Here is a 12,033-nt window from a genome sequence, read left to right on the forward strand (position 1 = left end):
CTGCCAAAACTTGGTTTGGACGAAGTTAGGCTGAAACAGTGATAGCCCTCTATAAACACATTACCAACAGCCCATGTTTCCTGAAACATAAGAATGTCCGCATCATTAATAATCTCAAGCCATGCAGGGTCTGATAGTTTAGATTCCAAACCTGCAACATTCCAGCTTAGGATAGATAACCCATGAATATTACAATAGTTGCCTAGCCTAACCCTATTACAAGTACTCACTGTATTACCAGAACTAACGTTAACAACATCAGTTTGGTTACTACAAACAGATTTTGATTCCAGGATTTCTACAGTAGCAATTGAGAGCTGACAATCAACAATCGAGGCTGAGTGACCCTCTTGTATGGTGACTGTAGCTGGGTTATCAATGTGTGTTTTAGGCAGTATATTCAGTCAATCCTGATCATCTAAATTAGAAAAATATTCAAAACGATTGTAAGTTGGAATGTTGAATGTTGGCCTTGCTTCAGTCATCGATTGAAACGAAAGAAGTTCGGGGGCAGGATAAGATCTATCTCTATAATTAAATTGATGCATGTTTGAGAAACCAGAATGGTGCGGATGATGAATAGGGGGTATTAGCACTGGCATCTGTTTTGACATTTGGTTCCGCCAGTTATTGTGATCATTCAAATTACCAAAATCCTGATTTTGTACGAAGAGCGGAGATTTGAATCTTGCCCCAACATTCAAATCATGATGAAAAGTAATAGGATGGCTCTCCAAGATTTGATTCTGGGGTATCAAGTGTCTGTAAAAATAACCTAATGGAAGGAGTGTGGTGTTAAATTCTCGGTTTGAGGGTGATGGGGCATTTACTAATGTTTTCTCTGCCCACTGTGGATTCTTGAAATTGATTGTAACACAATCACCCTCAAACTTTTTCCTGAGTGGGCCTATCCAACCCACCCGCTGTGTGTTTATAATTTCCCTAGCACCCTCTATTGGAAAATTGCAATTTGCAATTAACCAATGTAAGGTTTTGTTTTTAAGGGACGAGGGAGTTTCTTCTTGATCCTTCCTTAGTTTGGTAACATTAACTAAAACAAGGACATAGGCCCCGCATTCAGGTGGTAAATTAATACGAGAAGGTACCTGTCTAGTTGTTTTTTGTGTCGGTTGGACCAAAATGGAGCCACCGCCGAGTTTTAGCAGCTGGCCAACCGCAGGTCTGCTTATATTTTTGGTGTTATTATCATCCTTCCTTATAGCTGGCGCTGTCTTGTCACAGTTAACTATTGGTTGACTGACACTTATCCCCTTTGGTAATACCGGGGCAGGTTTGGGTAAATTAACTATATTTACGGATGGTACTTGGGAGATATTAGAATCTGAACCCACTGAGCCTACTGTTTTAGTAAAAGTGGGTTTAATTACATCATTTACAACAATTGTTTTAGATAAGCTCCTGATGGGCGTGATTAGTTCCACTAATTGCTTTTCTATCCGGGTGAGCCTACTTTCGATAGGAGATAAATAGATACTAAGAAGTTCGCCCAATTTGGCCAGCATATGGTCATTCACCAAATCGGTGCGGTCGATTATCCTATCATCCATTTCTTTACTTATTCCAACCTCATGCTCCTCAGGGTCATTAAATGTCTCCTCAGTCCTACTTGTATTTGGGTTGAGATTTAAATTAATATCTTCCCCTTGATATTGGGGCAGGACTTGTTTTTGTTTACTGACCTTAAGGGTTTTAGACGTAGGTGCATTTTGGTTCAATTGCAATTTCTTAATAGCGCCCTCTCGTCTTCCCCTTAATTCCCTGTTGTTGTCTACCGATATAATTTCCGGTGAGGGGGTCATATGTAGGTCAGGAGTCTTCTCTAAATCTAGACTAATGTCCGTGTCGGAGTCTATCAGGGGAATGGAGGCAGATAAATTCACCACATTTGGGATGGTATGGACATCAACACCTGTATATAATACAGGACCATTATTTATGGGCAAAACCTGGATAGGAGTAGTTGCGGAAGCAATGAGTCCCAAAGAGGAGCGTCTAGCATGGGCAAGATCTTGCGACACCCTGCGTTCTAGAATAGATATACCCTGGTTTATGGCGTCATTTGCTTTAGTTATAAAATTGTCAATGGGGCCAGTTTTGCAGATTTTGCTATTACCCCCGGCAGCTGCAGTTCTGCTGCGACTTCCCCTTGGAGACATATTGACTATAACTAGCAATAGACTATGGGTATAGTCACCTATTGAATTCAGGATGTAGGGCCTTTGCCAGATACTGCAACAATCAATAGACTAGTTGACAAATGTCAAATACCTAAGACAGATTATGCGTGAACTCACAGTCTAATGATCAAATCGCAAATATTGGCTGATTAGTATTATGTTCTTTGTCCCAGTCCGATAAGATGCAAAATGTTCCAAAGTTCCTAGTTCTCAATATAGATACCCAGTCACAAAAATCAATGGCAAATACCTTATTTTCAATGCGTTAGAGGGCTGGACCCAACCCGACCTCCTCCGGCCTAAGAGGGCCCGCCCTTTGCCCGGGCTTAGCCCGGCACGGCCCGGCGCGCTCCCGCGAGGCGGGGGGACAGCTGTGCTTTAAGCGCCTCCTGGCGCGGAAGTCCGGTGAAGGGAGAAGGCGGCGCCCCAGAGGCTGCTGGGATGTGTAGTTCCCACTCAGGCTGCCGCGCTGGTCAGCGGCGACGGGGAACCACACGGACAGACAGCCGGTCGGCTCAGGTGTCACTGCTCCCCAAGGTGAGTTCAACCCCCGCTCTGCCGGGGGGACAGCTGTGCTTTAAGCGCCTCCTGGCGCGGAAGTCCGGTGAAGGGAGAAGGCGGCGCCCCAGAGGCTGCTGGGATGTGTAGTTCCCACTCAGGCTGCCGCGCTGGTCTGCGGCGACGGGGAACCACACGGACAGACAGCCGGTCGGCTCAGGTGTCACTGCTCCCCAAGGTGAGTTCAACCCCCGCTCTGCCGGGGGGACAGCTGTGCTTTAAGCGCCTCCTGGCGCGGAAGTCCGGTGAAGGGAGAAGGCGGCGCCCCAGAGGCTGCTGGGATGTGTAGTTCCCACTCAGGCTGCCGCGCTGGTCTGCGGCGACGGGGAACCACACGGACAGACAGCCGGTCGGCTCAGGTGTCACTGCTCCCCAAGGTGAGTTCAACCCCCGCTCTGCCGGGGGGACAGCTGTGCTTTAAGCGCCTCCTGGCGCGGAAGTCCGGTGAAGGGAGAAGGCGGCGCCCCAGAGGCTGCTGGGATGTGTAGTTCCCACTCAGGCTGCCGCGCTGGTCTGCGGCGACGGGGAACCACACGGACAGACAGCCGGTCGGCTCAGGTGTCACTGCTCCCCAAGGTGAGTTCAACCCCCGCTATGCCGGGGGGACAGCTGTGCTTTAAGCGCCTCCTGGCGCGGAAGTCCGGTGAAGGGAGAAGGCGGCGCCCCAGAGGCTGCTGGGATGTGTAGTTCCCACTCAGGCTGCCGCGCTGGTCTGCGGCGACGGGGAACCACACGGACAGACAGCCGGTCGGCTCAGGTGTCACTGCTCCCCAAGGTGAGTTCAACCCCCGCTCTGCCGGGGGGACAGCTGTGCTTTAAGCGCCTCCTGGCGCGGAAGTCCGGTGAAGGGAGAAGGCGGCGCCCCAGAGGCTGCTGGGATGTGTAGTTCCCACTCAGGCTGCCGCGCTGGTCTGCGGCGACGGGGAACCACACGGACAGACAGCCGGTCGGCTCAGGTGTCACTGCTCCCCAAGGTGAGTTCAACCCCCCGAGAAGACTAGTCCGGTAGATTCACGTGTGACCGAATCAGCTACTTACTTAGGGGTCATAATTTCATCTGATTTAACAAAGATCGTTGAAACAAATCTCTCACCTATAATTCAGAAGTCAAGGAGGGATCAAGATAGGATGAACAATCTGCACCTAACAATCATGGGAAGATGTAATATTATTAAAATGTTGTTTCCTCCGAAAGTTTTATATCTTTTTAGAACGATACCTTTGAAATTTGATAATAGCTGGTTTCAAAAAATGGAGAGAATGATCAATAGATTCATATGGGCCCAAGGTAAAACGATAAGAGCTTTCAGGCTCATGACCTCCCAAGAGAGAGAAGAGGTTGGGCAGTTCCTGATCTTAAATTATATTATTGCGCTGCAGTATTACAGTACATTCGTGGGTTGCTGGGGGGAACTGTGACTGATAAACGGATGGAAGATGAAACAGTGGCAGACGTATACGAGCTTTTCTAAAAAGGTGAAGCACGCATCTGGGTACTCAGGTTTCATGAGGCCAGCTATTACAAAAAAGTGAAATTAAAGACCCTAGGGGTGGCAGTATCAGTTTGGTCTTCTGTTAGGAGAAGGTTGGGATTGAGCAGAATAAATCATTATACTCCCCTGTTCGGTAACCCATCTCTCCCAAGGACGTTTCATGACAATATAATGAGGCGGTGGGACGGGATGGGGGTCAAGACAATTGGAGATATTATAGATCCTGACGGTATAATTACATTTGAAACGGCACAAAATCGGTTTAATCTGGAGCGTAGAGAGTTTTTTAAGTCTTTACAGGTACGATCGCCCCTTAATAAAAAAAGTGGGGAGCAAAGGTTTTTGACAGAGATGTTGTTATTGATATTTGAATTTGAATTTGAAAAATAACTTGATTAAGCGCACTGCGGCCAAGCGGCTTCCTGGCGCTGGGGGGATGGACCAGACTCATGAGGGGGGCACGGAAGCACTAGCAGGGGAATGCTTGGGAAAACAGAAAGGTTTTAAGGGCTTTGCGGAAGTGGGTGTAGATGGGAATAGAACGGATAAACAGAGGGAGACTGTTCCAGATCTGGGGAGTCAGAACCGAAAAACGTGTGCCTCCCGTTTTGGATTTACGAAAGTGAGGGACATGAAAAAGAGAAAGGGAGGAAGAGCGGAGAGTGCGGCTGGGAGCGTGAGGAGTGATAAGAGACCCAATGAAGAGTGGGGCGGAATGAGTGTGAGCACGGAAGGCCAAACAGGCCAGTTTGAAAGTAGATCTGAGCTGTACAGGAAGCCAATGAAGAGACTTGAGTACAGGGGTAATATGGCAAGATTTGGGAAGGCGAAGAATGAGACAGGCGGCCTGATTTTGAATGGCCTGGAGACGGCGAGTTTCATAGGCGGGTATGCCCATGTACAGGCCGTTCCCATAGTCAAGGCGAGAGATGATAAGGGCCATGACTATGGTTTTAAGAGCATCCGTCGAGAAGTACCGTGAAATCTTCCGGATGAGGCGGAGGGACAAGAAGCAAGAGGACACTACAGAGCTAACTTGGGCATGCATAGTCAGATCACAGCTGACCTTGATGCCTAGGTCCGGACAGAGGAAACCGGTGTAGGGGGGGGACCAAAAGAGGGGGGCCAGTGAACCACGGACCAGGGATTAGAGGGGCCACCCGTGAGGACAAGCTCCGTCTTGTCCGGGTTGAGCTTCAAATAATTGGAGCTCATCCACTCAGATATAAAAACTAAGGTAGAGCAAAACTTAGGGAGTGACACAGAGGGGGAGGAAAGATCAAAGACAAGCTGGAGGTCATCCGCATAGTTATAAACAGAGACCCCCAGTTTAAGAAGAGAGATGATAAGAGGGTAGATATACAGGTTGAAAAGAAGGGGAGAAAGTGAAGAACCTTGGGGGACCCCGCAAGTAACCAAGCGGGGAGGGGCCGAGAAGCCTGATAGATGAACCGCTTGGGTTCTGCCCTGAAGGAAGGACGCAAGCCAGGAAAAGGCGGCGCCCCGAATGCCCGCTGCGCTGACACGGCCAAGAAGAATAGAATGATCGACCGTGTCAAACGCAGCGGACAAATCGAGAAGAACCAAGGCCTGGGGGAGATTGATGTCTGCTTTCCCTTTGAGCTCGTCCAGGACTGCGATGATCACTGACTCCGTAGAGTGACCTGGGCGGAAGCCTGCATGATGGGAGGCCAGGAGAAGGTTCTCCTTGATATAGTTGGACAGGCAAGATGTAATATGGCTTTCCAAAATTTTTCCCAAGTAGGGGAGTAAAGAAATAGGCCTGAAGTTAGATGGAAAAGTGGGATCCAAACCAATTTTCTTAAGAATGGGAAAACTATAGCAGCTTTAAAAGATGAGGGAACAGAGCCCAGAGCTAAGGAAGAATTAAAATGAGCGAGAGGGGGGGGCAGGGGAGCTGGTGAAGAGAATCTTTAGAATCCGTGCGGGAGCACAGTCCGCCGGAGAGCCAGATTTAACTTTTGTAAGTAATTTAAGAAAGCAGTCCAGGGAGATGGGTGGGAAGTGGTCCAATGAGGAGGGGGGCTCAGGAGGGGAACAGGGGGAGTCAGCATGGAGCGCTAAGGGAATGTTGGCCTTAATGCTAATAATCTTATCAATGAAATAGTCATTGAGTAAGGAACAAAGGGACTGAGATGGAGCAGGACTGGCATTAGTGCCGTCGGAGGTGGCTAAGTTGTGGACCAGGGAGAAGATTTCTCGTGAATTATTGGCAGACTGAGCAACTTTTTCGGTGAAATAGTTTGTTTTTGCCGCAAGAATTGCTTTTTTATAGTTGTTCAGGAGGAGTTTATATTTAGCCCGAAGATTGGGGCAGTAGTTTCGTCTCCAATGGCGCTCCGACCGCCTGAGATCAAGTTTAAGAGCTTTGATAGGCTGCAAAATCCCGAAGGCTGTTCCATCTCCCAGATATATTGCAGGTTAAATCAAAAGCAAAAGGATGATATTATCAAACATACTGAGAAATGGCGGCAGAAGCTGGGTATCGAAGGTAATGAGCTGGTAATATCGCTCAAGATGGGTTGCACGGTTTTGAAAGTAGCAAACCTACAAGCCCAACACTTTAAAACGTTTTTAATCTCTACTATACTCTGGCGAAAATAGCTCAGTGGGGAGGACGAACGGGAACCTGCTGTCCGCGGTGTGGCAGCACAGAGGCTGATGTGGTGCATATGTTCACAGCCTGTCCAAAATTAGATCAATTGAAAAGGGCAATAGAGCATTTCATATATCAATCCCTGAAGATTATAGTAAACCTATCTAATGAATTAGTGATCTTAGGTGCCTGCAGGGAGGGAGTCGTAATAGCGCATAGGGAGTTTTATTCATTGCCATGGCGGTTGCCAGGATTTGTGTTGCGGCAGCCTGGAAAGATTCTAACCCCCCCACATTTCAACAATGGGTTTCACGGCTTTTAGCCATTTACAGTCTGGAAAAAGGACTTTATGAGAAGAAAGGGTGGAAAGCTATGAAACTGGGAAGCGTATCTGGGCTCCGATTGCAGATTGGAAGGCTAGGATGGCACAATCCCGACCATAATTCCTAACTATTAATATATAGGGGCCGATTAGGATGGCGGTTTTTCCGCATCCTCCGGGCCGGCGGAAGTGTCCGCCGGCCTGGAGGATGCGGAAAAACCGCGGCGGAGACTCCAAAGACCCACCGCCAAATTAGGATGGCTGGTGGGTCTGATAATCTGTCCGCCGCTTTTCCGCCGCGGTCGGAAGGCGACCGCGGCGGAAAAGCACTAACATGTCTGGCGGTGTCTATCAGACACCGCCAGGCATATTAGGATGTCTGAAAATATATGCTTTTCCGCGGCGGCTTTACCGCTGTGGAAAAGCATACGGACCTTCACTTTGGGGGCCCGTTGCGGGCCCCCTGGGTGAAGGTGGGGTGGGGGGTGCACATGGGGGGTACCTATGGTACCCCCCTGCATTTGCGTGCACAATGCAGCAGGCACCGCGCGGTGCCTGCCGCTTTGTGCACGCAAATGCTGTGCATGGATTTTTTACATTGCGGCGGATGCAGCTTGAAGCTGCACCCGCCGCAATGTTAGTGATAGAGGATGTGACCGCCACCCTGGCGGTCACATCCTAATTTGATCGGAGGGAACGCCGCAGCCCATGCGGACGTTCCCTCCTCCTCAGGGGTCGCGGACGGACTCAAGTCCGTCCGCGATCCTAATCGACCCCATAGTGTTTAAAAAATGTTTGTGAAATGTTGTAATGTGTTTTTTGCGTTTTCTGCAATGCTATGTCTTGGCTTGATTAATTGTGTATATCATTGTAAAAATTTCTCCTTCGTTTATCTCTTTTTTTTCTCTCTGTAAAAACTTGACGAAATACTGAACGTTGAAAAATAATTTTTAAAAAAAGGGAGTAAAATAGAGACACTGTAGTTTAAAATGTTTTTTTTTATGACTTGATCTCAAGCGCAGTATTTTAATCAACATCAGCATAGATATGGATAATAATAATATGGACAGCATGGTTACAATTCCATAAAATACAAAAGGAGGAATCATGTTACAATGATAGTGCAAACAGGTGATGAAAAGCGCCTATTTAAAGCACCCTCCCTATCTAGAAACTATGTATTATAAAACTATAGAGGGTCTCTTGAGCTTTCTTACGGGGACCCCATTTACCTGTCCGCTCAGTAATGGTAAATTACATCAGGACCGGTTAGTCTCTCTGCATGCCTGGAATCTTTCAAGTGTGTGCAATTCTGGCAAGTGTGCTATGAGAAAGGTGCCAGAATCCTACTCGGCTTGCAGCTGCCAAATTGTTATGTCTAGAATGTGTTACACGGACACGCCGATAAAAAGGCTTGTACGTTATGATAACCTTGGTGGCTTAGCACTCACTGTACAGACTGGGGACACGATGTATGTCTAGAGATGTCAAAACATGTATAGACCTTCGTGAAAGCTTACTCAGCAAAAACAGCCAAGCAGTGTCGTGTGCAGAAGCAGCAAAAGAAAAAATGGCGTTTAAACTTCGAACAAGCCATGCTAACTTACCATGCACTCAGAAAGAGGCCCATAAACCATACGACAGTGAGTGGTCATAAAGCAGTACCATGGTACCCTCCTGGACTCAGTAGAGGAGATATGTTACCCTTCAGATCTCTTTCCACCTCCAGGGCTGTTTTAGAGTCGCCGACTGCATGACACTTGGGAATGTCAAAGATGGTATCACGCCCATAGTTTATACATAAACCATTTTCCCAGGAACTCACTTGCTTCATAATCATTGGACTTTTTGTACGTGCTAGCAGGTTGTAGAGCTCAGGTTATTAGCCCAATTATCACAAAGCCCCCAAAACCTAGTTCTTTTCTTTGCTTCACAAGCCATATCCAAGTTGTGGATTCTTTTAACAGAGGACACCAAATCTAACAACTTTGGAGAATTAGGTGATGTGCAATTTAAACAGATTGTTCTTCTTGCCAACAGTATTAAAACAAATACAAATAATACTTGGAGATTTGACAAATTGAGGGTACTACTGTCATCAGGTAAAATTCCCAAAATAATTAATACCAGGCTTACCTGAATTTCTTTGTCCATTACTTTGGAGATAATCTTACCAACTTGCCTCCAGAAGCCCTGGATCTGAGGACACAGCACAAACATATGCATGTCATCTGCGCTTCTCAGGTTACACTTCACACAGACCTTCTCCCTGCCTCCCAGCTTGAAAAGCCTCTTCGGGTCCAATAGGCTCTGTGAAGTGTGAACAGATGATTTCTCCTCAATGGTGCAGCGTTGACAACCTTCCACAAAATGCATATAGATACTTGCCAAAAGGATGAAATATTGCTGAAAGGCAGTTCTCTTCTCCAGGGCTCCTCCATAAGCAGTGGTGGTAGATCTCCTTTAATCAAAGTCCAGTGCCAATTCGCCACTTCCTTGCTTTGCTAGTTCGGGGCTAAATACCTGCTCTCCGGTTCATAATTAATAACTTCGTTTTTATCCCCACTAGAAGCCCAACAGGAGATTCGGTAGAATTTGAATCTTGATAACCTTTGATTTGTTTGAGAATTAAGCTCATCCCATGACAAGAGTTTGTTTTCTCACAATAGTTGGCCCCAATTCTGAAATCCATTTTCCAATAAAGGAGCAGATAATCTGTTGTTTAAGCATGATGGAGTGCCTGGTGAGTTCCATATAGGAGCACTAGAACAGTAATATGGAATTTTGAGCAGCTTCTTGATCTGGAACCATAAATCACAGGCCGACCGTATCACCTTCAATTACATTTTTTTAGGCATGACTATGACTACTGCCACACACCTGTGCACTATACTGCAAAGGTTGGGGTGTGGTACTACAGCTTGTTTGTGAGTCAGCACTGAGAAAGAGCGGAGTAACAGGTAATAAGTAGTAAATATGGCTCTGTGCTCCTTTCCTTCCCTAGTACAATGCAGCCTACCAACTATGGTTGCTGCACTGTGTTATGAGTTATTATTTAAAAGAAAAAGAAAAAGAAAATCAGAAAAGATTAGAAAAGAAACACAGTAAGTAAAGGACGGAATGAAAATAGTACAACTCTGTCCCATTGATAGGTCATGATATACAAGACATGAGCGGTGATTGGCATTTAGAAATTGTTCACAGCTTCTCTTTATTTCATGTTCTCCTTAAAATGCAAGGCATTACTCAGACACCAAACCCATAGTTTCATAAATATTTCCTTAAATCTGTCATTTATTTATCCCTCGAATTTCAACGTATTTGCCCTCTACCTGAAGCCTGTTTGCGTGAAATCTGACCGGCTGTTCTTAACGTTGCCATGGAGCTATTCATATTTGAACAGCAACCCATGAAGTATTATATTTATGTAATAATAACTCTCTACATTACAGCATTGAAAAGAAATAGCGAGCCAGGGCTAATCATGTTTTGCATTATGCTACTTTATAGAACATGTTGGTCTCCTACTATTAAAGCACCGAGAGGCCATCACACATCTATAATTACAGAATGACTTCATGAATAGTGCACAATATTTTCATAGCACTCCCTAGCGAATAAAATGTGGAAAACATTATTTAAAATGTTCACAATATTGTAGAAAGTCAGAAAGTAATCCCACTATCTCAGCGAATAGGAGTCTGCAGGGACATGTAATATTTAGTCGACATTGAGCATCCTTCAATAGGCTCATAAAAGGATGATGTTTTGTAGCATGGCGCAAGTTGGACCCATTTTACAAACTCTAGAACAAACTCACAAAACGTTTTCCTCTCCGTGTGCTGTGCGTGCGTGCGTGCGTGTGCAAGAGGGAAATATACGCAAACTGGAAAATCATTTTCTCAGAAGACTTTGAGTGTGCGTAGACTCGTGCATACGCACTTTATACATGGGTTGTACATTGGTGAAGGTGTGTGTGGTACCGAGCGCAATGCAAACTGCTCTCCACTACTGATTCACAGGGGTGTAGGAAATTAGTGGTCGCAACTGTGCTTCCCCAGGTCCGGTTTTCAAAAAATTGGTGTTAGTTTGTTTCAACACATGTAGCACTTTGATATTTGTGGGCACCAAAACAAACTATATGTTATTTTTTTTGTTGTTGCAGATTCCTGCCTATGTATTGGTGAAACTTCATATCAACATCTCACAGTAGTAATGACATTAAATAAAAAAGTGTGGTGATGCTTTCGTTTTTTAACCAACTTTCTCAATATCTTGTTGCTTTTCCCAAATGGGAAAGCAAAAACATTGGAACGCTAACCAAGGAAGTGTTGCAATGAATGTGTGCAATTTGGCAATACGAAATATCTGTGGATTTTCATAGGGAATGTACCCCCACATGCATTAAGGTAGGCGTTTGTGAATCTTTAATTGTGATTATTAAGGAATCGCAATTATGAAATCGTAAAAGCCTATACATGTTGGAATCACAAAAAAAATTGCAATTCCTACAAATTCCTTAATTGTGACACGCAAATTGCGAGTCACATTTAAGGAATGGCTTCCCATTCATTCCTCTGGACCTAAAGGCCCACAGGAATAAATGGGAATTGCATGCACAATTAGCGAGTACCCATTAGGTTCTCACAAAGTGCGCATGCAATTTCAAGGGTGCCAAAAGGACACCCTGTTGCACCCCTGAAATTGTAATGCGAACTCATGTTGCACACACACATAGCCCAGGGAATATGTGTGTGTAAGAGTTCCAAAGGATCAAAGTTTAGGTTCAAACCTTGGCAGGGATCCCTGCCAAGGTTTAAACCTAAACTTTGATCCTTTGGAACT

This window comes from Lissotriton helveticus, chromosome 2_1, assembly GCF_964261635.1.
Source record: "Lissotriton helveticus chromosome 2_1, aLisHel1.1, whole genome shotgun sequence".
NCBI lineage: Eukaryota > Metazoa > Chordata > Amphibia > Caudata > Salamandridae > Lissotriton > Lissotriton helveticus.